This window comes from Kogia breviceps, chromosome 1 (assembly GCF_026419965.1).
Source record: "Kogia breviceps isolate mKogBre1 chromosome 1, mKogBre1 haplotype 1, whole genome shotgun sequence".
Classification (NCBI taxonomy): Eukaryota; Metazoa; Chordata; class Mammalia; order Artiodactyla; family Physeteridae; genus Kogia; species Kogia breviceps.
In genome coordinates this window covers 73325682-73353609 of record NC_081310.1, presented here as the reverse complement: position 1 = coordinate 73353609, position 27928 = coordinate 73325682, and the positions used below count along the sequence as shown (strand labels likewise).

Here is a 27928-nt window from a genome sequence, read left to right as displayed (position 1 = left end):
GATACATCAAGTTGATTGTGGAGATTTAATCTGCTGCTCCTGAGGCTGTTGAGAGAGATTTCCCTTTCTCTTCTTTGTTCGCACAGCTCCTGGGGTTCAGCTTTGAATTTGACACTGCCTCTGCATGTAGGTCACCTGAGGGCATCTGTTCCCCACCCAGACAGCATGGGGGTTAAAGGAGCAGCTGACTCGGGGGCTCTGGCTCACTCAGACTGGGGGGAGGGAGGGGTACGGATGCGGGGCGAGCCTGCGATGGCAGAGGCTGGAGTGACGTTGCACCAGCCTGAAACGTGCCGTGTGTTCTCCGGGGGAAGTTGTCCCTGGATCCCGGGACCCTGGTAGTGGCGGGCTGCCCAGGCTTCCGGGAGGGGAGGTGTGGAGAGTGACCTGTGCTCTCACACAGGCTTCTTGGTGGCTGCAGCAGCGGCCTTAGCATCCCGTGCCCTTCTCTGGTGTCCACGCTGATAGCCCCGGCTCGTGCAGGTCTCTGGAGCTCCTTTAAGAGGCGCGCTTAATCCCCTCTCTTCGCGCCCCAGGAAGCAAAGAGGGAAGAAAACGTCTCTTGCCTCTTCGGCAGCTCCAGACTTTTTCCACAACTCCCTCCCGGCTAGCCGTGGTGCACTAACCCCTTCAGGCTGTGTTCACGCCACCAGTCCTCTCCCTGCAATCTGACCGAAGCCCAAGCCTCAGCTCCCATCCCCCGCCCGCTCCGGCAGCTGAGCAGACAAGCCTCTCGGGCTGGTGAGTGCTGGTCAGCACCGATCCTCTGCGGGAATCTCTCCGCTTTGCCCTCCGCACCCCTGTTGTTGTGCTCTCCTCTGTGGCTCCAAAGCTTCCCCCCTCCGCCACCCACAGTCTCCCCACCGAGAAGGGGCTTCTAGTGTGTGGGAACCTTTCCTCCTTCACAGCTCCCTCCCACTGGTGTGGGTCTCGTCTCTATTCTTTTGTCTCTGTTTTTTCTTTTGTCTTTTGCCCTACCCAGGTACGTGGGAGTTTCTTGCCTTTTGGGAAGTCTGAGGTCTTCTGCCAGCGTTCAGTAGGTGTTCTGTAGGAGTTGTTCCACATGTAGATGTATTTCTGATGTATTTGTGGGGAGGAAGGTGACCTCCACATCTTACTCCTCACGATCTTTAAGGTCTCCACCCCAACATTTGGTCTTAACCAGTCCTTTTGATTTTGGCATTACTGTGGTGGTATCAAATTATGTTTTTAATCTGCATTTTTCTAATCAGATGACATTGAGCACATTTTCATGTGCTTATTGGTCATTTGAATATCCTTTTTCGTTAAGTACCTACTTCAGGTGTTTTCCCATTTTTCTATTGGATTCTAAGTCTTTTCCCTTTGATTTACAGTTCTTTATATATTCTGGGTGAGTTCCTTGTCATGGGGTGGAGGGGGTCACAGAGAGAGAGAGAGAGAGAGAGAGAGAGAGAGAGAGATAGAAAGAGAGAAGTTATCTTCTCCCAGTCTGTCACTTGCCTTTTCAGTCTCTTAATGTTGTCTTTTGATAAATAGTTTTTTTTTTTTTTTTTTTTATGGTTGCAAGGCAAGTTTAATAACAAAGCATAGCCATATATATCCCCCTAAAGCAGGGAATTTGCTTAGTCATGCCTTATCGGCATCAGCTGGTTGATTGGCTTCTCGGCTTAGTCACGCCTTATCGGCATCAGCTGGTTGATTGGCTTCTCGGCTTTTCCCTCAAAGGCACCAATTTCCCCTCCAGGGTTGCTTTTCCTAGCTTTAGGGAACAACCAGAGACTCCCAGTAACTGAGCAGGTCCCTGGAGCGATTTGGCCAAAGGCCATCTCCTTTTTTACGTTCATAACCATAAAGTCCAGGATGCATACCAAGGAGAGTACAATCGGGCCCTGAGGCTTATGAGGGTCTTAATGGCGCCTTCCTCAGAGGGCAATGCTCGCCACATTTCCCCCTCTTTTATTTTTTAAAGCTTGATAATGCAATTTCAACCCATACACCTCCTGATGAAGAGCAGCGAGACAGCCAACAATAAAGCGTAATAAACAAGGTAAGGCAATTAACATCAACAATACACATGACCCCACGGTAATCAATCCTGTGAGTCCATTTTGAAACCAAATGCATTGGGTTTAACCATTGAAGCTGATCCAAGAGTCCTTGAATTAATTGTTGGGGCCTGTCTTCTTGTAGATGAGCTTCTTGAATTGCTTGTATTTCTGCATTAAGTTTTTGTATGTTCAAACTAATGTGTCCATCAGTCCATACACTTATTCCAATGAATCGTTTAGGTCTTTTTTAAAGCTTCAGATAATTCTAGCCAAGCTTGTATGCTAGTACTATGATACCATGGTTCAGAAATATTTACAGGCAGCATTACATAAGAAGGTTGTTTTAACATCATAACAGAAAAAGTTCCTTTCATAGGCAGAAGGCAAGTACTAAAAATACAATTCTGACAAGTTATATTATATCCTAAGGGACCAGAAGTAAACTCAATCTGTAAATCTCCTATTAGCAAGGCATATGAGGGTGTAACACAAGTAATAACCGGTTGATAAGAATAAGACAATGCAAACTTCCCAAAATCCCAATGCTTATAAAAAACCAAACTATTATTAGTAACAGAAACTGAAGAAATTAGAATGGTACCATTATTATAATTTAAGGTACACCAGATTTGAGAATTCAAAGTCAGATTGGGGAAAATCAGAAGGAAAAAAGGAGAGAAACTTCAAATTTGTAACAGCTTTAACTACCTTTAAACTATGGCCGGCCAGTAAAGTCCCTTGTCCTCCTACATATATTTCAACACAAAAATAGTATCTTTACCAGTCTCATTCTTTCCATTTTTGTTATTGTTGCCCTATGAAATCATTTTTTCTAGAACAGCAAGAAGATGTAAAGCTTTCTCAGCTTGGTAGGTTAATATATACAGGTCTACCAACAAAAAACACACTGCTTCGGCAAATTTTTCTTCAAAAGGTTCTATGAACTGATAAAGTTTTTCACCAACGGATATGGCTTCTGTATACTGTCGGACATGATACAGGATGACTGCTTGATTGTAATACAACATACTGTTTTCAAGATCATCTAGTCCATCCATTTCTTCAACAGCCGAGTGCACCTGATTCTTCAATTGGTTAAGTGTCTGTCTTAAACTATCTGTTGTTATCTGGTTACTTTTGAAAAACTCAGCTACTGCCGTATTCAAAATTATTTTATAATCGTCTTTGTTTATATCTTGTAGGCAGGCAAGATGTTGCAGACAGACATCATAATTTCCAGCCTGGAAAGCACTGGTGGACAACTCCTTCTCTTGATCAGTGATCTCAGGTAGGTTCTTGGATACTTTTTGTCCCATATTTTTTTACTTCTGACTATTGCCCTGAGTTACTATAAACTTTACTATGTGGCCACACTTTCACTCTTCACTCCGGGGATTCACCTACCGAGATTCAGATGTCCCTCTTGTCAAGTCCCTGTTCGGGCGCCACTTGCCGCCAGCCGCGGCGGGTCCTCAAAGTGTAGCAACAATCGATGAGAGGGAGGTAGGGAACTGAACGCACCAAGGTATGGGATCAGAAGAGCACAAGCAACTGATGGTTGCAAGGCCGATAAATAGTTCTTAATTTTAATGAAATCCAATGTATTAAGCTTTCTTCTTGTTTAGTGGTTTCTACATCTTGTTTTAAAATTTTTTGTCTGCCTTAAATCATGGAGATATTCCCCTGTAATTTTATTAAGAAACTTGTTGCCTTAGGATTTATATATAGGCCTATGGGTCATCACAAATTTTTTTCTTTTTTTGTATGGCGTGAACCAGAGGATCAAGGCTTCTTTTTTATTTTAATGGGTTCTAATTGACCCAACACCATTTATTGAAAAGACAATCCTTTCCTGCACTGAAGTGCAATGGCATCTTTGTCACAAATCAGGTGGCCATATGAAAACCATTTCTTATGACTTGTTTATAGTTTTAGTCTGCCATCTTTACAGGTTTTGTAACAAGATTGTGCTAATCTCATAAAATAGAGAAGACCAGAGGATCTCTTTTCTATGCTCTGAAAAATAAGTATTGATATTTTGGAAATTATTTGTCCCAAGGTACATATGTTTGAAATACTTAATCAGTAAAGCCATGTGTATTAGTCAGTGTCCAATCAGGAAAACAGAAACCACTCAGAGTATTTAAAAAGAGGGGAATTCCATCTCACACGTGATGGAAGGAGTCAAAAAACCAAAAAAGTGAAATTAGCAATAGTAGGAAACAACTGTTACCCCTTATCCAGAGGGAACAAAGGGAAGAGGAGGTGTTACTGGGGTCCAAGGGCCAAAGTCAGGAGGTGGAAGTGAGAATCATGTTGGTATAACTAGCAGGAGCTTGGGCTGCAGAAAAGAGGTATCCAGTGTTGGAGCCTCCATGAGGCACACAGTGGAATAGATAAAACCTTGGCTTCTCTCCTCCTCCTAACTTCAGCCCCCTACATACCTCCCACTGCCTGAATGTACCAGAAGCTAGCTGACACAGGAGCCAGAGAGCACAACCGTAGAGGTGAGCCTTCCCAGGATGGTGTGTTCCTTTGATCCCTGTGTATCCTTTAACTGCTGTATAGATCTAGAAGCTGATCCAATCCAAGATCAATTATTTTGTCATGAATCCTTCATAGGCAGTGGTGTACTTCCTTCAGGGGGCATCCAAATATAAATATCCTTTTGGTGTTATTAGCTATTGATCCATAGACACAATAGGGGCTGCAAATGCTGATAAAATAATTTTATCCTTCTTTCTTTGTCTATCAACTGGAAGATTTCTATAAAGAGAAACTATCCTTCATCACTATTTGGTCACTATTGGCTACCTTCTGGCTTTCATTTTTACCCTTTCACCCTTTCAGATATCTGACTTCCTTCACTGGAATAGTGAACTTTACTCAGAAGGTACAGACCTCAGATCTCATATATGCAGAGATGCTCATATAACTTTAAATTTATTTTTTTGTATATAATACAAAATTCAGAAGGTTCAAGAAGGCAGAGAGTAAAAAGTAATATGTCTTTCCCTGCCTCTAGTCAATCAACTTCCTCCTTGGAGGCAGCCATTGTTACAAGTTTCTTATGATTGTTTCCAGAGACATTAAAACTATATATATAGTTTCAGATCTTTATATATATTCAAACAACAAAGCAAAAGGGGTAAAATGTTAACAATAGGTGAATTTGGTTAAAGGGTATATGAGTGTCATTTATACTCTCTCTATTTTTACAACTTTTGTAAGTTTTAAAGTATTTCTAAGTAAAAAGGAATATGCATATTATATAATAAATATATTTTCTGTTTAATAACTCAAATGGCACTATACTATACACACTGTCTTGCCCCTATCTTTTTTTTCTTTTCTTCTTTTTTTGTTTTTGCGGTACCCGGGCCTCTCACTGTTGTGGCCTCTCCCTTTGCAGAGCACAGGCTCCGGACGTGCAGGCTCAGCGGCCCTGGATCACGGGCCCAGCCGCTCCGCGGCATGCGGGATCCTCCCGGACCGGGGCACGAACCCGTGTCCCCTGCATCGGCAGGCGGACTCTCAACCACTGCGCCACCAGGGAAGCCCGCCCCTATCTTTTTTTATTAAACAGTATATCATGAGGATCTGCTCATGCTACTACATATAGAGATGCCTCATTCTTTCTTTTTTTTAAATTTATTTATTTAGTTTTGGCTGCATTGGGTCTTCATTGCTGCGCAGGGGCTCCCTCTAGTTGCTGCGAGCAGGGGCTTGTTGCGGAGCATGGGCTCCAGGCGCATGGGCTTCAGCAGTTGTGGCTCGCGGGCTCCAGAGCGCAGGCTCAGCAGCTGTGGCGCCTGGGCCTAGCCGCTCCCCGGCACGTGGGATCCTCCCCGACCAGGACCCGAACCCGTGTCCCCCTCATTGGCAGATGGACTCCCAACCACTGCGCCACCAGGGAAGCCCCGCCTCATTCTTTTTAAAGATTGCTATAATTGCATTGTATGGAAATACAGTATGCCATAATTTATTTAAATATCAATACATAGGTGGACATTTAAGTTGTTTTAAATCCATTCATACTACAAAAATGTTGCAGTGAATGCCCTTTTACACTGACTGTTTCTTAAATGTGTGAGTATATCTGTAGCATAAATACCTAGGAGCAGAATAGCCACATTAAAGGGTACTTTTAATTTTAATAGTAATTACCAAATTGTCCTCCCTAGAGGATATTCCAGTATACACTCCCACTACTTTTTGAGAGTATTGGCTTACACTCAGCAACACAATGTGTTGTGGAACTCTGATTATTTCCAGTCTGATAGTTGAAAACATTGAATTTCTTTGTAGTTTTAACTTGCATTGCTCTTTTTGTTTAAAAGTTGCCTATATTTTCTTCTCTGTGAACTGTCTGCTTATACCTTTCACCCTCCCTGTTAGGTTACTGGCTTTTGAAATTTCATTTTTAGGAAGTCTTCATATGTTAAGAAAGTCAGCCTCTTGTCTGTGATTTCATAACATTTTTGAAGTAGAAATAATAACCTGAAAGTAATCTAGTTCAGCCTATCATGTTACAAATTTTTAAACTGACTTAGAGATGTTAAATGACTTGCAAGTCTGCAGCCCAAGATTTTGACTCCTGGTTTAGTAATTTTTACACTTCACCAGGCCACCCCTAAAACAGAAAGAACCAATATCCATCCTCTCCAATGTATAAGCATTGGGATTTAGGGATTTTGCCCCTCTCCATGGCCCCATTATTTCTCACTTAGGGACATATCTCCCCAACTTAATTTTCACTTTCTGGATTCACCAGACTTGTCTTCATCAAATGTCTTACTCTCCATAGCAAAATGACTTCTTGACTTTCTCCACAAATTCTCATTCTTGAGTCAGTCTTTCACCTTGAACTTATTGAGATCCTGGTAAATGAAGATCCCTGCATTGGGCAAGATAAGAGGATAAAACGGAAATAGAAAATTCAATCCCTGCCTTGATGAACAGTCTATTTGAAGAGCCAAATCAAACACCCAATTTATTTGAAAATGAACTCATAATTAGTTGCTAATTCTCAAGGAGTATAAATCAAATGATTAAATGGGTTGTGTCAATCGGAAAAGGATTCCTGCAAGTTAAGTTTTTCCTTCAGATCTAGGAAGAAAGCTATGTATTTAGATTATAACAGTCCCAATGAACATATACAGCACTTTCTAGTCTTCAGAGAGCATCACAGACATCATCTCTTTTCATCTGAACAGTAGTACTTTTTTCTTCATTTTATACATGAATAAACTGTAGAATAATTGAGAGACCAAATGACTTGTTCAGACAGCCTGGAAGGGCCCAGGGCTTCTCTCTCCAGGACTTATGATCTGTCCACTGCACCAGACTGCTTCAGTTTGGCAGAGGAAGAGAAGGGGTAGGGAGGGGGTTCAGGGGGAATGAGTCACAGATTTGATTTCTTTTAAGAGGCCCTGTGGTATAGTGAGATGACTGTAATTTTGGAGTCAGACAAGATTTGAATCTTTCTTACTATTTACAAGCTGTGACCTTGGCAAGTTACTTATCCTCCAAACCTCCATTTTCTCAACTGGAAAATGAGAGTTAATAGTAGCTACTCTTTAAGGATTCCTGACATATAGTAGGTATCTGGTGAATGGTAGCTACTTTAGCTAGTAGTGGGCTAGAGTGAGAATGTGGATTGGTTTTTCCCTTGCATGTATTGTTGATTGACTTGGTTGAAGCAAAGGGGATGGAGGGAAAAGACCCAAGAAACAGAAGTGCATTGAATCCCAGGGAAAAGCACCACACTTGTTCCTCGGACTCCTCTTCTTGCCTACTTTCCTAACAGGATGATTTTTGTAAATGCAAAGAACAACTTCCAGAGAGAAGAGTTGAGAAGATTCTTATCTCTTTGGATGCAGTCCTACCATGTATAGCACAAGAGACAATGTGCATACAGAGTGCACTGAAAATTGTTAAAGCAAGCTCTAGACTTGGTGGTCAAGAGTAGGCTTGACTTGCCTTTGCCCCTTTCCAGCTCTATGTTCTTAAATAAATCAGTTAACCTCCTTGCTCCATGGACACCTATGAAGTGAGGCTAGTAATACCTACATCACAGAATTTCCAAGGATCAAACTAGATAATTCAATTAACAAACACCTATAAAATACTCACTGTGATGCTTAATTTGTGTCAACTTGGAGAATGTTTTGGAATGAGATTATCATTTAAATTGGTGAACCCTGAGTAAGCAGATTGCCCACCATAATGTGGGTGGGTCTCATTCAATCAGTCGAAGGCCTGAATAGAACAAAAAGATCAGCCTCCCTCAGCAAGACGGAATCCTCCAGCAGATTGCCTTCAGACTTCATCTGCACCAGCAGCTCTCCTGGGTCTCCAGCCTACCAGCCCACACTGCAGATTTTTGGACTTGCCAACCTCCATAATCATGTGAGCCAATCCTTTATAATAAGTCACCTACTATGAGTCAAGCTTTGTTCTAGGCCCTGGGGACACAGTGTTGAGACAGACAATAAATAGGCAACATCATGTGAATAAAATACAAAACAGAGAGCTGATAGTGAGTGCTGAACCTCCTTTGGATTGAGTGTGTCTGGATGAAGCGTTATTATAGACAGGGGAATGCAAAAGTTCTTAGTAATGACCTCAGTGTGCTTGGGCAAAGGGGAAGTTGGTGTGCCTGGGAATAGAGCAGGTGTGATAAAGAGTGGTAGGAGATGAAGTAGGTAAGATTGCAAGGCCCATCACAGAGGCCTAGCATTCTCATAGTAAAGAATTTGAATTTTTATTCTAAGTGTGGTGGCAAACCATCGAAGGATTTTCTGCCCGCACATGACATATTCTGATTTACACACACATGCACACACACGTTTTTAATTGAGGTGAAAGTCACATAACATAAAATTAATCATTCTAAAGTGAACATTTCAGAGGCATTCACAATGTTGTACAGTCACCACCAATTTATATTTTAAAATATCATTCTGGTTGCTGTGTGGGAAATGGATGGTAGAGGAGAAAGAGTGGAAAAGGAGAGATATGTTTGGAGGCTGATGCTGAAGAGATACTGTGGCTAGGGTGGTAGCAGAAAAGATGAAAAGAGCAGACAGGTCAATGGGACATAATTTTGAGGAAGAGTCAACAGGGCTTTCTAACAGATTCAATGTAGCATGTGAGGAAAGACGTAATATATACAGAAGCACTTTGTAAACTTTGCCAACTGTAAAATGTCATCATCATTATTATGAATAGGACTTTATGATTATTAAGAGAGCTGAACCAGATGGTCTCTGAAGGTCCCTCAGAGTCCTGAGATCCTCTGATACTTTAAAGATGGGTAAACTGTCTTTGGGGAGAAAGGAGAGATTTAGTCAAAGATTTTCCTGATCCCATGCAGTGCCCCAGTACTTCCAGAGGACAGTTCCAGGGCATTGTCCAACCAAATCCTCAGTGAGAACAGCAAAGTCTGCCTTCCTCCAGCCAGCAGGGCTATGTCATGGCCTGGAAGCATGCATGGGAACTGGCAGGCCCGGGTTCAGCATCTCAGATACTACACTCTTAAGGAAGTGCCCTGACGTCTGGGCTCTCAGACCTCCAAGATGTCCAGTGAAAACAAACTGGGTGGCGAGGCCCCGGTCCAGAGAAGGGAGAGTGCTTCCAGCAGTGCAGCCCTAGGCGATGACTCTTGCTGGCATTGAGCACACCCTAGAAGGTTATAGCACTTGACCCAGAATCCCAGGAGACTGGAGTCTGAGATCTTGCTCACAAGCAAGGCTCAGCATCTGACACTGTCAACATCCCAGACACTGTTCAGTTGGCAAGGGTCTTCAGGAAAGACCCTCTCCGAAAGACAATTCCTTCCCTTCCTCCCTTCTCCTGCTTAGAGGAACTCGCCATAAATCCACATCTATTTCGTTTATGATCTTTGTAGTCTCCTCTGGAAAAAGTGATCTCTTTTTCACATAAGATTTAACTTTAGATAGTTAGGCCTCTACTGGGCTGGGAACATTTTTTTCTTTCACAGAGAGTTTCTCACCAGCAAATAAAGAAGCTGAATTAACTCTTTTAAAGTCACTTGAGTAATAATGCCACTACGTTACAATGTGTGAAATGGTCCTTCTTCCATCTGAGAGAACAGACAGCCCTTACCATGCCATGAGAGCTGTAGTTCTCAAAGTGTGGACCCCAGGCCGACAGCGTTAACTTCTGCACCACCGGGGATTTGTGAGAAATGCAGATTCTCAGGCCTCACCCTTGACCTACTGAGTGAGAAACTATGGAGGTGGAACCCAGCAATCTGTGTTTTAACAAGTCTTTCAAGAGGTTTTGATGCATGTTCAAGCATGAGAACTACTGTTTTAGAAAAACAGAGAAATGAAGAAGCATAGAAAGTGTGAGCAGAGCAATCAGGTGGTTACCTGACCATATGATGAATTAAAGAAGTGAGGGCCAGAGAGAGAAGGTGACTTTTCCTGGAAGATGTAGAAGACATATAACCTTTTGGTCCCTCTGGGTCCTCCCTCTCTTCCCACAGGGAAACTCAATTTTTCCTTTTGAATTATTGTCCTTTCCCAGACATTCTAGCTGCTCACTAATCCTCACATTATCAAGTAACTTTTTGAACAATTTAATCTGTCTGTCAATATAAATCTGGTCATTTTATATAGTAAGAGTTATATGACATTGTGTGCATAAAATGCTAAAGAGACCTCAAAGAGAGTGTAGCTTAGATTGGGTTCCCTGGAAGCAGATTTGGTGACAGAAAATTGCACGCAAAAGTTTTATTGAGTGTGTTTCCATATAAAAATTTGTCAAAGGGAGAAACTGACCCCTAATATGGTTGTAACTGGGGCCTTAGACAATCCTATGGGGAGCTCTGGAGCTGGGATGAACTTTCAGAATTATTAATATTTCCAATTGAAGTAAAGGGGTCCGACCTTTACATTGCTACATTAGCCAGTTATTAGCTGCGAACTGCCTCTGGGAGGGCCCTTCATTTTGCACCAGGCACTTATCTGCCAAGGGCATTGTCTAGTGAGGGACACAGTTGGGAGACATCAGCAGCTAGGAGCTGGGTGGATCAACCTTGAATAAGGGATCTGGAGAGAATATAAAAGCATTCTCCACAGAAGGCATTCCAGATTTGGGGGATGGGTGATAGGGTCAGAAAAATTCATCAGCTGAAAATAAAACCAAAACACCTCAAGGCACAGCATTAAAAGAAGGTGTGTTGCTGATGAGACTAGAGTACTTACCGTCTCTACTAAATACTCCCAAATCTAGTGAAGAAGATCATGGTATGTACCAGAGTTTTCCAACGGATGTGCTAAGGCCCACTGATGGGCAACAATGAGTCAGAGATGTGCGGGGGCTTTTACTTCCTTTGAACCTTAGGGTGGCAGAACAGGACTTGGATGACTGGAGTCCCTTTATCAGTTCAGCCCAGTATGCCATACAGACATTGCTGTTGTGTATGGGTGCAGTGATGCTCAAAAAGTTGGAAAGCACTCACTTATAAAGAAAGTTGTTATCTACTCAATTGTACCGTATTATGTTGAGGCACTGCTGGCATCACAGATGGAGGTGGCTCTGTGTGCCAGAGTAGGAGCCCTCTAATTCTGAGAAGCAGCACTGTTTACCCAGAAACATCTCCAAAGTGCAGAAGCACAGTTTATCCAAGTACTCTAGAATGATGAAATAGTCCTTAAAAACAAGAGCACTCTTGAAGCTTTGCTCTACTTTTGTCCTCTTGGGAAATATCTGCTTCATGTTTCAGCATCCACAGTGGGATTATTCTTAGGAGTGTTCTAAAGAAAGCCTGGGTACCAGTGATCCTACCTGATACCCCTCATTGATAAGTCTGTGTCTCACTTGTCATTCAGGCTCTTATTTAGGGAACCAGCTCTCCGTAGCCTGCTTCTCTTTGAGAAACTGATGGAATTAAGTTCCCAGACTGGCAAAGGTAACCTCTGGATGGTGGTGACCAGGTATGGAAACCCTGGGCAAATCTCTCTCCCAGAGGCATCATTTAATGAGTACACTAAGAAACATCTCACACAGAGGGGACTGACCATTGGAGAAGCAATATTTTGCCACAGGGCACGTGAGAATTCTGGGGCTACACGGTCTGCCTAGAACTGGGCAGGATGGAAAGGAGTTTGAGAAGCCTTGATGGCTGACATCTGATCAGTGAGCCTTGGGTTGGCTCCCTGCAGGGATATCTGAGTCCTGTAGCAGAAATATTTAGGTGGCATGCTCTATAACCTCTGGTCACAGGGGCAGATGGAGAGACACTAGAACCATGCTTATCTTCCCATTCCATCTCTCCCCTTTTTTGTAAGGAGGAAACACTAGGTGGTTTCCCTCTGTGATTGTGAGCTTCAACCCAAATCCTTGGGTGACTTGTTCCCAGAGCTGCCCCAGGATTAGATCTCAGGTGGATTTCAAACTGGTTTTGCCTACCCACTGGGCCATCGGAAATATGACCCTCTTGACTTCCTTCCTGGGGAGAAAGGGAAGAGGTAGCAGTGGCCTGAAAGCTTGGCACCTGTCCAGAGGAGTCCTGCTTATGGGCGGGGGTCTCCCCACCGCCCCCCAATACACACACACACATCAGGTTCATCTTCTAGCACTAGAGAAAGGCATGATGGCTTCCTTTCAGGTGATACACCATGGAGGTTTCTCTGACAGGACATGTCTGGCCGATGTTTCACCCGTACTGTTGGTTTAGGGGCCAGTGAGCTGAGGGCTGAAGAAGTGGAAAGGGGAGAGCGCCTGACCACTGAATTCAGCCTGAATGCTGGTCTCCAAGGAAGGTTTTCTGCTCTTCTCTGGGACTATTACAGCCAACTTCAGGGAGATGGGTGTCATCTCTCTTTGGAATCAGCCAGAGCCCACTCCCAAGTGCTTTGGAGCAGCCAGCTGAACTCTGGCATCTCCTTCTCATTATTGTGCTTTAGCAGCATGCCAATGGGCTCCGCCCTAGTACTGCTGCAAGATGGAGCAGCCACTGCCAAAGACTTTGTCTTTCTTGACCACAGGCCCTAGAACATCAGAGGCCTCCAGCTCTCTTGGTTCCACCAAATCCCCAGGCCTCCCTGGTACACTGCCAGAGGGTTGTTGCCACTGATTTGACAGAGAATTACAAGTTGTTGCTCTCATTTTTCTTTGTGTTCTCCTTTTTAAGGACAGGGATGATGACCTCTTCATTTCTCCATGCCCCATGGCACCTAACATCATACTGTTTGCAAAGTTAGGTTTCAGGAAATGTCTGGTAGGCAAACAACTAAATGCATAAATGAATAAATGCATTTGTGAAGATTTATGAAAGCCCTGATATCACAGACCAATTTAATTGGACATCCCAATGAGTTGGGAGCTGAGCTAGAGCATCTCATCCTAGACTAGAGGTGGAAGATGGGTTATTGACATCCTCAACTCTTGTCAAATCCTCTGCCCACTCACACACCATGTTCCACTAACACTAAGATGAAATAAGGACACAGAGGGATGAAAGGTAGCCTTGGAGGATAAAAAAGACATTGTAAGAGGGATCCTATAGGGAGCGGGGTATATAAGGAAAAAGAGGCTGTGCCCCATGTCCACCCTGCTGCTATGACCACTGGGAATGTGGACTTGGGCAAGATTTTCATGGATGGCCTTTGAGGCTCTGAGCTTTCAGAGCTTCACCTGCAGGCCCCCATTTCTTTCCCATGCATCCACGACCTCCTTGAGCCACCACCCAAGTCGCCACCCAACCCTCAGAATGAGGTCTTCCCAAGCCTGAGGCAGATAGTGCTACTGATTTGCAGGCCACCCTTCCTGTATTCGGCAGCAGGTTCTACTCCTTGGGTCAGTGTGAAGGCCTCTCTGCCTGTCTCCTGTCTTCTTCTCTGCGTGAGATCTTGGGTCTCCTTAGAAAGTACCTGCCGGCCAACTGCTTCTGCCTCCCAGATACATGCGCCCAGCTGGTGGAGGGCTCTCACCAGCGACCCCAGAAACACTCACCCGGGGAAGCAACTCAATATCTGTCTTTGTCAGTGAAGACATCTTAATATTATTCCTACGAGTCCCAGTCTTCAATGGAATGGGCTGTGTAATAAGAGTAATAGAAATGTAACAGAAAAATCTATATAAAGCATAATGTTTACAACCCTTCTCCCTCTGGGGGCTTCTGAGGTTTAAAGAGCTTTTGTTTCCTTTGGGCTGACCGGGTATGCTAGTTAAGGCAAAACTAGCTTCTGTAATAAGCAAATCCTCCAAGTGTCAGTAGCATAATGAGAATAGTTTTATTCTTTGCTCCCATCAGTGCCAATCAGGTATTTGATAATGGTCTCCCACGTGGTGATTCATGGACCCGTGTTCCTTGCTTGAGGCTTAGCTATCCCCTTGGACCTTGGAGTCCTTTGCCCTTATCTGGCAGACAAGGAAAGGGAAGGTAGAGGAGAGATACCTACTTGTTAATCACTTTGATCTGGAAGTGACACACATGATTTCTGCTCCCAGTGATGAAGACTAGTCTACCTCATCCACAGGGCTCCGCCCAGATGCAAGGGCGGTTGAGAGATGTAGCTCCAGACTGAGAGCCCTCTGCCAGACCTCCTCATTATGAGAGGGGAGCACAGATCTCAGAAAAACAGCTAGCCGACCCCGACGTGGCGAAAGTATGATCAGCAGTGGCAAACTAAAGAAGCTGAAGGAATGGGATACATCACTCAACGGGAAAAAGCACATGGAAGTTATGGGGAAGGATTACAAAAGCTCTAAGAGAAGGGAAAGGGGTGAGGAGGAGAGCTGGCCAAGGTGGAGTTCTGGAGGACAGAGACTAGATTGGAACAGCTGCTGTCCAGTGTGAGGCTTTGGAAAGAGACTATTAAGAAAGTGTACTGAGTGTTGGTACCGAGTGTTGTATGGAGCGATCTGTCCCTTGTCAAGCTTCATTTAGTAAAGCCTTCAGCAGAGTGTGAGAGGGCAGAGGCCGACTTCAGGGTTATTAAGTCAAGTGAGTTAAAAAATCATAGCTATTATGAAATTAGATAGTGATGATGGTTGCACAGCATTGTGAATATACTAAAACGTTACTGAGTTGTACACTTTGAAAGGTTAGTTTTATGATATGTGAATATAGCTCAATAAAAAATTATATGAGAAAAATAATAATTCCCACATTTTGAGTACATTTTTGTGCCAGCACTTAACATATTTTTATAACCCCTAAATCCTTAGTGTACCCTAAAAGGTGAGTATTAATGTCTCTGTTTTACAGATAAAGAAACTCAGGTTCACAGAGGTTTAAATGGCCTAATGCCACACAAGTGGTGGAGTCAGGATTCGAACTCAAGTCTGCCTGGCTGCACAGGCCTGGCACTATCAGTAACAATCACTGTCATCTATTGGGTGCCGGGTACTGAGGTAGGAACTTTGTGTGTGTGATTCGAATTCCCTCACCAATCCTGGGAAGTTGGTGAAATCCTTGCCTTCATAGACGAAGTCACTGAGTGTAGTCAATGATGGCCCCAACTCAGCTAAAAAGTGACAATGCCAGGTTTCAAATCCTGTCTGATTTCAAAGCCCCTCAATGTGCTTTCACTTAGGGGTCCTTCAGCACTACTCTGTTTACAGTGGCCAAAACACTTCTCTATCTGTTTAACAAATAAAGCTTGCTGTTCCTTCCTGATTCAAATCCAGCTCACTTTACTAAATGTTTTTTAAGTGGCAAGAATTATGCTAAGATGCCTTGTCTTTCCTTCTTCACCTATCAAGACCCATTGGTTTTTCAAAGTTGGACGCAAAGGTTCTTTTGCTACAAAGTTTACACTGATTAATTTATCTGATCTGTTCCTTTATCCATTAAATAGAAAAAAATTGTGATTTTATCAGTGCAACTCAAGGTATAGTCTGGATGGATCTAGTCTTGTTTGTTGCCAGTTCATGCAAGATAAGTAAAGAAATTGATTTTAAGTACTCAGAAACTTTGATAGCAATTTGACATTGTTATGACAACCAGTTTTATAATCAGTGGGCTTACATTTTGTATTTTTTATTTCATTTTTGTTACAATTCACCTTTGCTGTACATTATAAAATATTGGTCTATCATAGACCGGAAATTTTTATAAAATAATGATCCTGTACCACAGGTGGTTTGAGAAGTATTGCTCCAGACCAGAGGTCAGCACACTACGGCCCATGAGCCAGGTCCAGCCTACTATCGAATTTGTAAATAAAGTTTTACTGAAACACAGGCACACCCATTCATTTACGTATTGTCCAGGGCTGTTTTCACGCTACAATGGTAGCACTGATTACTTGTGACAGAGACCACCTGGCCCACAAAGCAAAACATATTTACTACATGGACCTTACAGAAAAAGCTTACTGATCCCTGATCTAGACCACTGGTTCTCAGTCATGACTGTACATTGGGAACACCTGGGAGAGATGTTTAAACACCCATGGTTAGGTTCTATCCCAAGATCCTGGTGTCATTGGTCTGGGGTGCAGCCTGTGCAGGTCATTTTAATGTACAGCCAAGTTTTAGAACTGCTGATTTAGAACAGAAACTTTCAACTCTAGTTTGAGAATCAGAATCCTAGGGATGCCAGAGATCCACACTGAACCTACTGAAACAGAGTTCTGGAGTATAGGGCTGAAGCATGCTTGAGTGTATTTTGTTAAGTAAATCCCACAGGTGATCTAGATGTTTAGCTGGGGTTGAGAACCACTGGTGTAGACTCTGGAGCAATGATTTTTCAAAGCTGTAACACATATCAGAATTACATAAGGAATGTGTTAGGAATACAGATTCCCAGACCCCACCTCTCATGAGTCTAATTAAGTAGGTCTCAGGTGGCTGTAAGCCAGGAATGTGCATTTTTAGCTAAGCCTCCAAAATACTTTTGGTCCAGGGAGCCTCCTTGGACCACACTCTGAGAAACACTCTTCTAGTGCTATAAGCACTTGGTTTCTATCCAGCCTCCTGCAGAATGACTTAGATTCTGTGACTTATTTTTCTCTTGGTAAAATGAGGAGAACGATCCCTCCCTAGCCTTACTTTTCCAAGACTGTATGAGCACTGAGCATGGTAATATATTTGAAAGTGTTTCATTAAAGTGAAGAAAAATGCATAGAGGAACATATCATCTCTCCCTGAGATATAAATGGCTAATAATGATATACCTTGTTCTATCTCTAGAGAGATTTACCTTTAATCCAAAGCAATCTCCAGTGGAGAATTCATGTAGCTAGAATAGGCTCAGAGCAGGAGGTTTGGAAGTATTATGGGAATATTTCTACATCCTTTGATTCATGTCCATGCAAAAATAACAAGAAGGCGAAGAAGACAAAGAAGCATTTATTATCCTAAACAATGCACACAGATTATTTCAATTAATCCTCACATCAGTTCTTTAATTTAGATATTATTAGTATGTTCATTTAGAAGATGAGGGAAATACAGCTCAGAGGGGTTAAATGATTTGCCTAAAGTCACTGACAGCTAGAAGGTGTCAAGGTAGGGATTTAGGGTCCAGATCATCAGACTGTAGAGCACACCTTCTTAAGCACTCTGCTATTCTCCCCTATGTCTGTGTGAAAACAACCTTGACCAGGAGAGGGAAGAAAACGCCACTCAGCCTCCTGTATGCTTCCTTCCAGGGCAATATTTGTTCAAAGTCTCTAACTGTGGAGCTACAGGCCCCACACATCCCTCTACCAAGTCCTCATGCAGGCATCCTTGGAAGGACCTGCTCTTTGTCATTGAGCTGATTGCCATTTCTGAAGTCATCCCATGACCCTACCATCCATTATTTGGGAGCTATCAACAGCAAACAGAACAGAATCCTCAGCATTCTAAGAAGTAGAAGCACAAGAAAGAAAACAATGCTGAGTATTTCCTCCCACCCAAAAGGGAGTCCATTACAATCCTGGGGACTCAATACTTCTAAAGATTAGCTCTGCAGTGGTGGAGAGCAGGAGTAGGCCTGTGAAAGAGGACCTGCAGTGGGACACCTCTAAGCACACCTCTTTCATTACATTCAGTTGAAAGTAAATATGTGTTAGTGAGTTTGGGGGGAGAGGGATGCAAGAACTGAGATGGCAGAAAGAATGGACCAGGTATTTACCCCTCAAAACCATGGACCAGGTGAGGGTCGACTCAGCTCCAGCTGTTGGAAGTTTTGTCCAGGACCTGCTGGGAGAAGTCAGCTGTGTCCCAAAACATTGGTGTTTTCCAGCCCCAGAGAAAGGGTATTGGCTAAAGCAGAGGTCCCCATCCACCCACTTCTCCCCAATCCCTTCTCTGTCCCACTCTTTCAGATCCAGGGGACAGAGTTCCCTTTCTCACCGTCCATTCTAATTTTCCCTCTTTCTCATCCGCTCATGCCCTGACAAGTCCCTCCTCCTCTTCCTTCCTTCAGCAAGTTGGCCTTGAGGACAATAGTCCTGGACTATTAACCTGCAGTTGACCTGCTGCCCTCATCAACCATCCTCAACCTTTTTCCCCAGAGGAACCCAGAACACTCTCGTAACCTGATGTAATGTGGAAGTACCATTTCAGTAATGACAGCCTTCTGTTGACCTAACTCAGGGGTCAGCAAACTGTGGCCCATGGGTCAAATCTGGCCCACCATTTTGTAAGTAAAACTTATTGAAACATAGCCACACCATTCATTTACATAGTGTCTATGGCTATTTTCATGCTTCAAGGACAGAGTAGAGTAGTCAGGACAGAGACTGAATGGTCTGCATAAAGCCTAAAATATTTACTCCCTGGCTTTTTACAGAAAAGTATTGCCAGCTTCTGACCTAGAATATGCCCTGCGTAGTCTGAGGCTTGTTTGAATATAAAGTCCCCGGATTGTTTTTGCTGTGTTCAAGTGGTTAGTGGGTGTTTTCTTCAGAAGTTGCTTAAGCCTTTGAAAGACATTAGTGAATGCCATACAACAGAAAGCTGGTGACAAAAGGAGACACAATTGCCTTGTTGATCCCACAAAACAGCACAACAACCCATAGTGATGAGGATATTCCCGCTCTCGGAGAGAGCTAACAAGGAGCCCTTATCTGCTGGTTGAAGCAGGGCAAGAATTCCCCAGGAAAAAGCCCTTCAATCTTCTCACACTCCTCTCAGTGAGAGCTTCCTGCTGCCACAGGGACAGAAACGAAAGAAGTGTAATGGAAGCTAAACAGTCATCCATTAGCATAAGTCTATGTGATATTTGTCTAAAGTGACACATATCACACATATCAAACGGTAAAACTCAAGATTCCCACAGCCCTTTGATGACCAAGTCTAGTAGGTAGAGTTCATGGCTTCCCCTTAATTCCTATTCCTTTCATCTCACAGTGAAACCACTTGAGCCATAAAAAGTCAACCCCTCCACCCACAGATGACTGGCCATTTATTGTTTGAGTCATTTTAATTTTTGGCTTGATAATAATAATGATATAATTGCTACTATGATTCTCCCATATATGGGGCTTACTCTGCCAGGAATTATGTGCTCTAGGTCATGTATGGCAACTCGACTGACTCAAAATAGTGCCAGATCCCACACGTTGCTTTTTCACATCAAGGCCCCACACCATAGTGACTATCCCCATGGTTGTGTGGATGCTGCTCTGTATCTGGTAACAGAACACAGGTGAGCTGGAGCTCCTATTGGTCCTGCTCTGGAAGCATCTCTGGGGCAATGTCATGTTCAGATGTCTCAGGGGGCCCCTCCCAATGCTGTTTGGAGGCACTTCATAACTGAAAACAGGCCTTCATCATCATTGCTCTGAAAGTTGCCTCTGAACTGCTACACCACTCTGCCTATTCAATTCTAATAATGTCACCAAGCCGTTCTTGGGGCTCCACTCTCTTTCCCATCCTTGACCCTGATGGGAACTGTTGGTCTTCAGGTCCCTGGGAGAAACCTCACCTCTCTCTTCTAATGACATACTCTCTTTAGGATATCTCTGCTACGATTGCTGCTGTTCCTCAGAATCCCAGGATGCCATTCATTTATTTGTTTATTGAAATAGCAGTGCCGAATATCTCCTTTATGGAAAGAGTGGACAAACACAGTCCTGACTTCAGAGGGGCCTGCAGGCTGGGTGGGAGAGAGACAAAAACACATAACACAATCATGGAGCTACAGAAACTTGGACTTGGAAGTGATGTCTCAGGAAGACTTTGCAGAGGGATGACATAGAAAAGCACTTTAAAGGATGAGTAGAAGCCAGACAAATGCATCTAGGACAGGGCTGGAGTTCTAGGCAGGAGGAGTAATGTACATATTGACCCAGAGGCATAGGAACAAGTTAGACTTGAAAAAAGTATATCTTTGTCTTAACTTATGGAGTCTAAAGATGTACCCAAGGCTCCAGACCCTATCAGAAGCCTATCATTACAGGTGACGTCTTCCCCCATGAGAACCCAGACCAGACCCTACCTGGGAAAACAGATTCCTGGTGTTGTGCCACTGTGTCACTGTCTTTCCTCCTCTAAAGGCTGTGACATGAGCTGTGGGTTCATCCAACCCTGACATGGGTTGGTCCTTGCATTAACTGAGGGATATTTTTCTGCAGCACTCTGATGAATTTCATTATCTTTAGTTAAGGAAACAAGTCTCAAAATGTCTTTTTGTCACTTTTCTAGAAGCTCCATGGCCTCTAGGCCAATTAGACCACAGCCCCACTGTGCTGAACAGGAATGAGCCAGATCCCTCAGCATCATATCTGGAACCCTATATATATCTGGTAACATTCACTAGGCTCTCCCGGACCCTACACTCTTCTTACACAATCATGATTAACACCTGGTTGAAAATTGTGACTTTTACTTGTCCCCCACATAGCTTTCATTTGAGAGAGGCATAAAGAAGATTGAAACTTCTGTCCCAGTTCTCAGAAAGAAACAACGTCTAAAACAGTTAATCTGGGGTTTGTGCTTGGCTTTATGGTTTTCATGAGGTTTGTTCAACTGATGCCAGCAACATCTGGAACTAGGAGTGTATCTGGTCACATTGCAATAAAAGGAGGTTCGCTTGGTTGGGTTTCCCTGCAGGAAGAGGCCCCGGAGACAGAGCAGTAGAGAGGATGCGAGGGTATTAGAGGCAGTGGAAGTGGGCAGGGCATGTGGGTTTTGCCTAAGGAGGGAGCAGCCATTCCTCCTGGTTGAGGCAGGACCCAGCAAGTAGAGAATCACCACCTAAAAGCAGGTACTTTGCACTGTTCTGGGTCTTAACTGGCCAGTTCCTTTCCTCCTTCAGCCTCCCCAGCCCTTTCCTTCTAGGCTCTTGGAGCTCTTCTGCCCTGAATCAGGCTGCTAACTTTTAACTCTAAATCTATTTCCCCAAATATCTCTCATCAAAATATGTCTATCACTATGTACTCCCCCCCAGAAAAAGGAAAATAGGAAGGAAGGAAGGAAGGAAGGAAGGAAGGAAGGAAGGAAGGAAGGAAGGAAGGAAGGAAGGAAGGAAAGGAGGGAGGGAGGGAGGGAGGGAGGGAGGGAGGAAAGAAAGACCCCAGTGTGCCAGGCAACACAGGCAGGAAATGTCAAAGTGAAATCAGTTTTAAGACAATAGAGCAAGAGTGACCTCTTTTCCTGCCATGAAAATTCCTTTACAGTTATTGTGATCATATTTTGTTAATAAAAGTAATATTTTTTTATTTCTTGCTCTTTCTCTCCAGATTTTTAAGACCACTATATTGCCAAGCTCTGACAAATTAGGTTAAGGTTATGTGCTAATTGCTTAAAGCTTGCCACTCCTAGAAGCAATTGTACCTTTAATCAACTGATAGTCAAATAGTGTTTTCTAATATCATTTGAGTAGCATGGTTGAGGGGTTTTGGTAGGAGGTAGGTATAGCATCCCTGAACCTTAACAGCTGGTAAAGATCTTGATGGCCATGTACTAAAACCTTCCTTCCAGTGGTTGAATTCTCCCTAAAACATCCAGAACTGCTTGATCACTTCCAGTTATGGGAACACACTTCTGTGAGAGGCAGCTATTCAGCCTTTGGATGTTTTTGTTAAAAAGTTCTCTCTCTTTCTTGCTCTCTCTTTCCCACCCCACCCCCCCACCTTTGAAAGAAAATCTGCCTTCCTGAAGATTCCTTTTACCAAACCAAGTTATATTTTTTTCTGGAGCCTAACTAAGTCTAATCCCTTTCCTTAACATGATAATAGGTTAAATATTTAAAGGTAGCCATCACTGCCCAAGGCTTTTCCTTTAGAAAGGAAAAAATCCTAACATCCTAAAATCCCTTCGACCCTTTCTGGTGTGATTCATATGCAGTCAACCTGCCCTCCATGGTATTCCTTCTAGTTGCTCTATGTCCCTCTTAAAATATGGTGCCCAAAATTGGGCCCAAACTCCAGATGCATTCTAACCATTAGCAAAATAGAATGTGAGTCTTACAGCTCTTCTGGCAGCCCTAACAGACCATTTCCTCATGTTGAACTTGGAGTAAATACCTCTTGTCTCTGCCTCTCCCCATCGTTTTTCAGACAATGGCTGCTAATTCAGCTCTTCCTCAAAACCATGTTTTTCCAAGTACATTTTCAATGTAAATTGAGAGCTTTGTTTTGAATCTACATTCATTCTATCTTGTCCAGGTCTTTCTCAGTCTTGGTTCTGGCACTCAGTGTATTAGCTCTTCCTCCACATTTCAGGGTTGCATAAAAAGACAAGTGGGCCTGAGACAGAGCTCACTTGTACCTCCACTCAGACTGATACTGACCAATATCCTTTGGATTGTTCAATCAGCAACATATCCCCAACATTCTACTGCTTTTAACCCATAACTCTCTATCTTGTCTGCAAGAACAGACAAGATATCAAAAGCCGTACTAAGGTCATGTTACACTATGTTCATGCCTACCCTAATCATGTTGCAAGTTCAATTGGCCAATAACAACAGGAAATTACATTTGTCAACAACCCATGAAGCTCCTGGTGAGCACATGATTCTTTTCTAAATGCTGACATATCATCTTTTGGAAATTTGTGACAGAAATCAATAATAAGTTGGTTGCAATTATTTTTTAAAAATCTACCTTTCCTAGCTTCTAGAAATTCAGGATGTTTATTTAACTATAAATAAATAATTTATTATCATGTCTCCCATACATGATTTTCCTAAAGATTTTTAACAACCATATCTACAAAATTCTTTTAACATTCTAGGACAGAAATTTAGCTTATTTAAATTGACTAGATACTTTCTCTTTAGTTCCTATCCCTCTTTGGTTCCTATCCCATCTCAGCCTTTCATTTCCTTATTCATTTTTTAAGTGTTCCCCTCTATTATGTTTAATAAAATACTTGGTACATTCAATAGAGATTTTATCAAAAATGTGCAAACTATAAATACTATACATAATAATGTATAGTAATATAATGAAAGCCCACCAACCAGTATAAAATCCAGAGCTCTTCAATAACATATAGCTTCCTATTTGCTCTTCCCATTTCATCCTTCTGTCTCCTCCTTCTCCCCACTTAGATAAAGGACTACTTTGAATTTTATATTATTCTCTTTTAAAAAATAATAGTTTTGTCATTAATATAAATATGTTTAAACTATATATTATTTATTTTTATTTGACTTTGGGTTTTCTGAACATAGTATTATACTTAACGTAATCTTCTGGGACTGCTTTTTTAAAATTCAAATTATATTTCAAAAATTCATCCATATTGTAACAGATAGCTACAGTTCATTTATATTTACTGTTATATATAATATTTAATTGTTAAAATATTTTATCTATGCTTCTGTTACAGGACAAGTGGTGGTTTTTAAAACATATCTGCAAATTCTTTGATACTCCTCCTCTCAAAAGGTAATTCTCCTTCTCTTGCATAGGAGCTGACTTTAGTAACTTGTCTTTGATGAATATATTTAATGAATGTGGCATACATGATACTGTATGATTTCTGCAGCTAGGTGAAATGTTGCTTATTATATAATTTTCTCTTTCCTTCCTCTCCCCTCCTACCCCTCTCTGCCTCCCCCCTTCTCTCTCTCCCTTTCTCCCTCTATTTTTCTCTCTCTTTCTCTCCTTCACTTCCTCCCCCTTATTTGGAACAAAACTACAATGTTATGAGGAAGCCAAACTATCACTGGAAAAGTCTCTCATAGGTGAAATGGAGCAGCACTAAATGAGGTCCCAGCAAACAGCCAGCATCAACCTCCAGACGTGTAAGTGTGAAATGATTCCAGCTCCTAGTCTTCCAGCTGCCCTAGCTGATTCTTGGTGAGAGAGACTAAGCCCTCCTAAAATTGCAGGCTCATGTTGCTATCATTTTAAGTGACTAACCTTTGAGGCTGTTTGTTACACAGCAAAGGATAAGTGCAACAAGACACTTGAATGGTTGTCAGGTTTTTGCTCTTACACATTGTGTCCCTATGAAAGTTCTTATACTTGTTTCCTAGTGCACAAAAGCAAGAATGCAATTGCTAAACCACAAGATAAATGTTCACCTAATAAGAAGAGTCAAATTATTTTTCAAAGTAGTTGTATCATTCTCCACTACCACAGTGTGTGGTTTGTGTTTTCACTTTCTTTTACTTTTTTTACTATCTTTTGATGAAAAGAAAATTTTAATCTTATTGTAATCTTTTCTTTTATGGTTATTGCATTTTGTCTTGCTTAAGACTTTCTTTCTTACCCCAAGGTCAGAAAGACATTCACCATATTTTATTTGCATTTTTAAAACCTTTCAGATTTCATTTTGTTATACATCTAGAATTGACTTTAGGTATGGACTGGGTTGAGGATCCAATATAACAGTCTTTTATATGAATAATCTACTTTCCCAGTACATTTGTTGAATGGTCCTTCCTTCCCCCACTACTTTGAGATGCTGCCTATATCATGTATCAAATTTCCATGTATGTGTAAGCTTATTCTATTTTTATCTAGTAATCAATTTATCCATTTGTCTATTCCTATAAGTTTATAATAAGTCTTGGTAACTGGTAAGGCAAAGATCCCAACATATTCTTTTTCTTTCTCATTCCTTTGCTCTTAAGTATACATTTTTAGAATAAGTTTGTTGCATTCCAAACCACTTGGAAGTGTGATTGAAACTGCATGGAATCAGTCAATTAACTTGGAGATATTGATACTTGACATATTTATGATACTGAACTCTATTCATAGACCAAGATAATCTCTCCATTTATTTGTCTCCTTTCTTCTAATAAAAACTTTTAAATTTCTACAGATGTCTTGCACATTTTTTATTAAATTTATTCTTAAATACTTCATTTTTTATTGCTATTACAAATGATTTCCTTTTTAAATTGGTTTTGATTCTTGCTGGCATAAAAATACAAGTTTATCTTTTTTCTTGCTCATTTAGCCAGTCACCTTGCCAAATTCTATTATTATTTCTAATTCTATTGTTTGAGACCTTCAGTATAGACAAACATATATCTGGAAATATCAGTTTTGTTTCTTTTTTCCTCCTATTCTTATGCCTCTAGTTGCTTTTGTTGTCTTACCATGTTGGCTAGAATTTCCAGTACTATGTTGAATAGAAGTCTTAATGGTGGACATCTTTGTCTTCTTTTGAATTTTAAAGATAATGCTTTTACATTTTCTTATTAAGAATGATGCTTGATGTAAACTTTTGGTAGGGAGTCTATATCAGAGGAAGAAAGTTGTCTTTTATCCATGTAATTTACAAAAATTTTGTGATGAAGTAGTGTGGAATTCTTTAAAATCTCTTTTAAAAAGAGGCTATTGAGACATAATTTACATAAAACAAAAGTCACATTTTAGGGTGTATAGTCAATGAACTTGAACAAATGTATGGAATCATTAACCATTACTACCATAAACATGTAGATCTTTTCTGTCACCATAAAATTCTCTCATGTCCTTTGCAGTCAATCCCCTGTATTCTCTTTTTTATAAAACAGATGAATTCAGCTTTATTTAATATTTTTGTGGGTAAATTCATGAGTGGTTTTCTCCTATTATTTTACTTCTTTTACTGTCCTTGTCTGGTTTTGGTGTTAAGATTATTCTTGCCTCTTAGGATTTATTGGGGGAATGTTCCCTTGTCTTCTTTGTAGAAAGGCTTCTATAAGATTGGAATGATCTATCCCTTGAAAATTTGGTAGAATTCACTTGTACAGCTAGTCTTTATTATTGAAAGAGCTTTAAATATTGTTTCAATTTATTCTATAAGGATAGGACCATTAAGGTTTTCTATTTCTTCCAGAGTCAGTTTTCAGTTCTAGAAATGTGTCCATTTTGTCTACATTTTCAAATTTATTGGCATAAAGTTCATAATATCTTTTCCTTTTAGTCATTACCATATGTAATATTGTTTAATTGTGAATTTCATTTTTCTTCCTTATCAATATTAAAAGATGTTTAAGAATTTTATTAGCCTTTTCAAAGATTTAATTTTTGAATTTCTTGATGTGCTCTATTGTATCCTTGTTTCCTATTTCATTGATTTATACTCTTCCTTATCTCTTTTTTTCTTTGTGTTTATTCCCTTGTTCTTTTCCATTTTCTTAAGCACATAATATTTCAGGTTTCTTCTTTTCCAAAATAAACATTTAAAGCTATAAATTACCCTCCAACTTCTGCTTTAACTGCATGTCACAAGTTTTGATATGTATTATTTTTATTATTATTCAGATATAATTAATTAAATATCTAATATGATTTGTTCTTTGACCCATGATTTATTTAGAAGGGTGTTTTTAAATTTTCAAATATATGAAGATTTTAAAACTTTTTGTACTGACTCTTAGCAAATTATACCCTTGTCAGAGAATTTTGTTTTCTTTTTTTTTTTGATGGAATTTTGTTTTCTATGTACCAATTTTAAAATTTATTGTAGTTTGCTTTACATGTTTATGATCAGTTTTTGTGAATGTTGAGGAAAAAGATGATTTTCTAGTCTTGAAAAGCAGAGTTTATATATGATCTATATATTAGATCATTAATTGTGTTCAAATCATCTACATTACTATATTCTTTTGGAGTGTGTGTTCTATAATATTTGAGAGGGGTATGTTAAAATCTACTTTGATGACAGATTTATCAATTTTGTTTTTAAATTTTGTCAATGTAAGTGATTTACTCATTACAGAATTTTAAATAATGATCATAAAATGGTCACCAAGTGAGGAGAACAATGTATAAACAAAGAGAAAATTTCAACAAGGAGATAGAAAAAAATTTAAAAGTACCAAAGAGAAATCATAGAGCTGAATAATACCATAATCAAACATAAAAATTTAATAGAGAGTTTCAACAGCAAACTAGATCAAGCAGAAGAAAGGATTGATGAACTCGGTGTAAGGTCAGTGGAAATCACCCAATCAGAGGAGCAAAAAGCAAAAAAATGAAAAACAATGAATATAGCTTAAGGGACTTATGAAACACTATTAAGTGGACCAATATATACCTTATGGGAGTACAAGGAGAAAAGAGAGGGAGAGGGGCAGAACACTTATTCAAAGAAATAATGGCTGAAAACTTCAAAGATTTTTTGGGGGGATGGGATAATATAGTCAAAGTGCTGGGGGGAAGAAACCTATCAACTAAGAATACTTTATCTGGTAAAGTTCTTCAAATTGAAGGGGAGAGAAAGATATTCCCAGGGAAATAAAATCTAAAGAAGTTCATCACCAGTAGACCTGACTTACAAGAAATGATAAAGGGAGTTCTTCAAGCTGAAATAAAAGGACATTAATTAGTAGCATGAAAACATATGAAAGTTTAAAACTTACTTGTAAAGGTAAACATAGAGTCACATTCAGAATACTATTGTGATGGTGCTGTGTAAATTACTTATAACTGTATATAAAAATAAAAGACCTTAAGTATTAAAAATGACTATAGCTAAATATAATAACTTGCAAATAAATATACATTATAAAAAGATGTAAAGAGTGA

General features: G+C 41.0%; 1 long non-coding RNA gene across 1 annotated transcript; it reads left to right on the top strand.

The window, feature by feature from the left end:
- The first annotated feature begins 540 nt into the window (after positions 1-540).
- Positions 541-23830, top strand: LOC136793956 (uncharacterized). The gene is made up of 4 exons (XR_010840062.1): positions 541-741; positions 1952-2029; positions 3233-3318; positions 23784-23830. It is a non-coding gene; the product is annotated as an uncharacterized lncRNA (long non-coding RNA).
- Positions 23831-27928: the final 4098 nt, after the last annotated feature.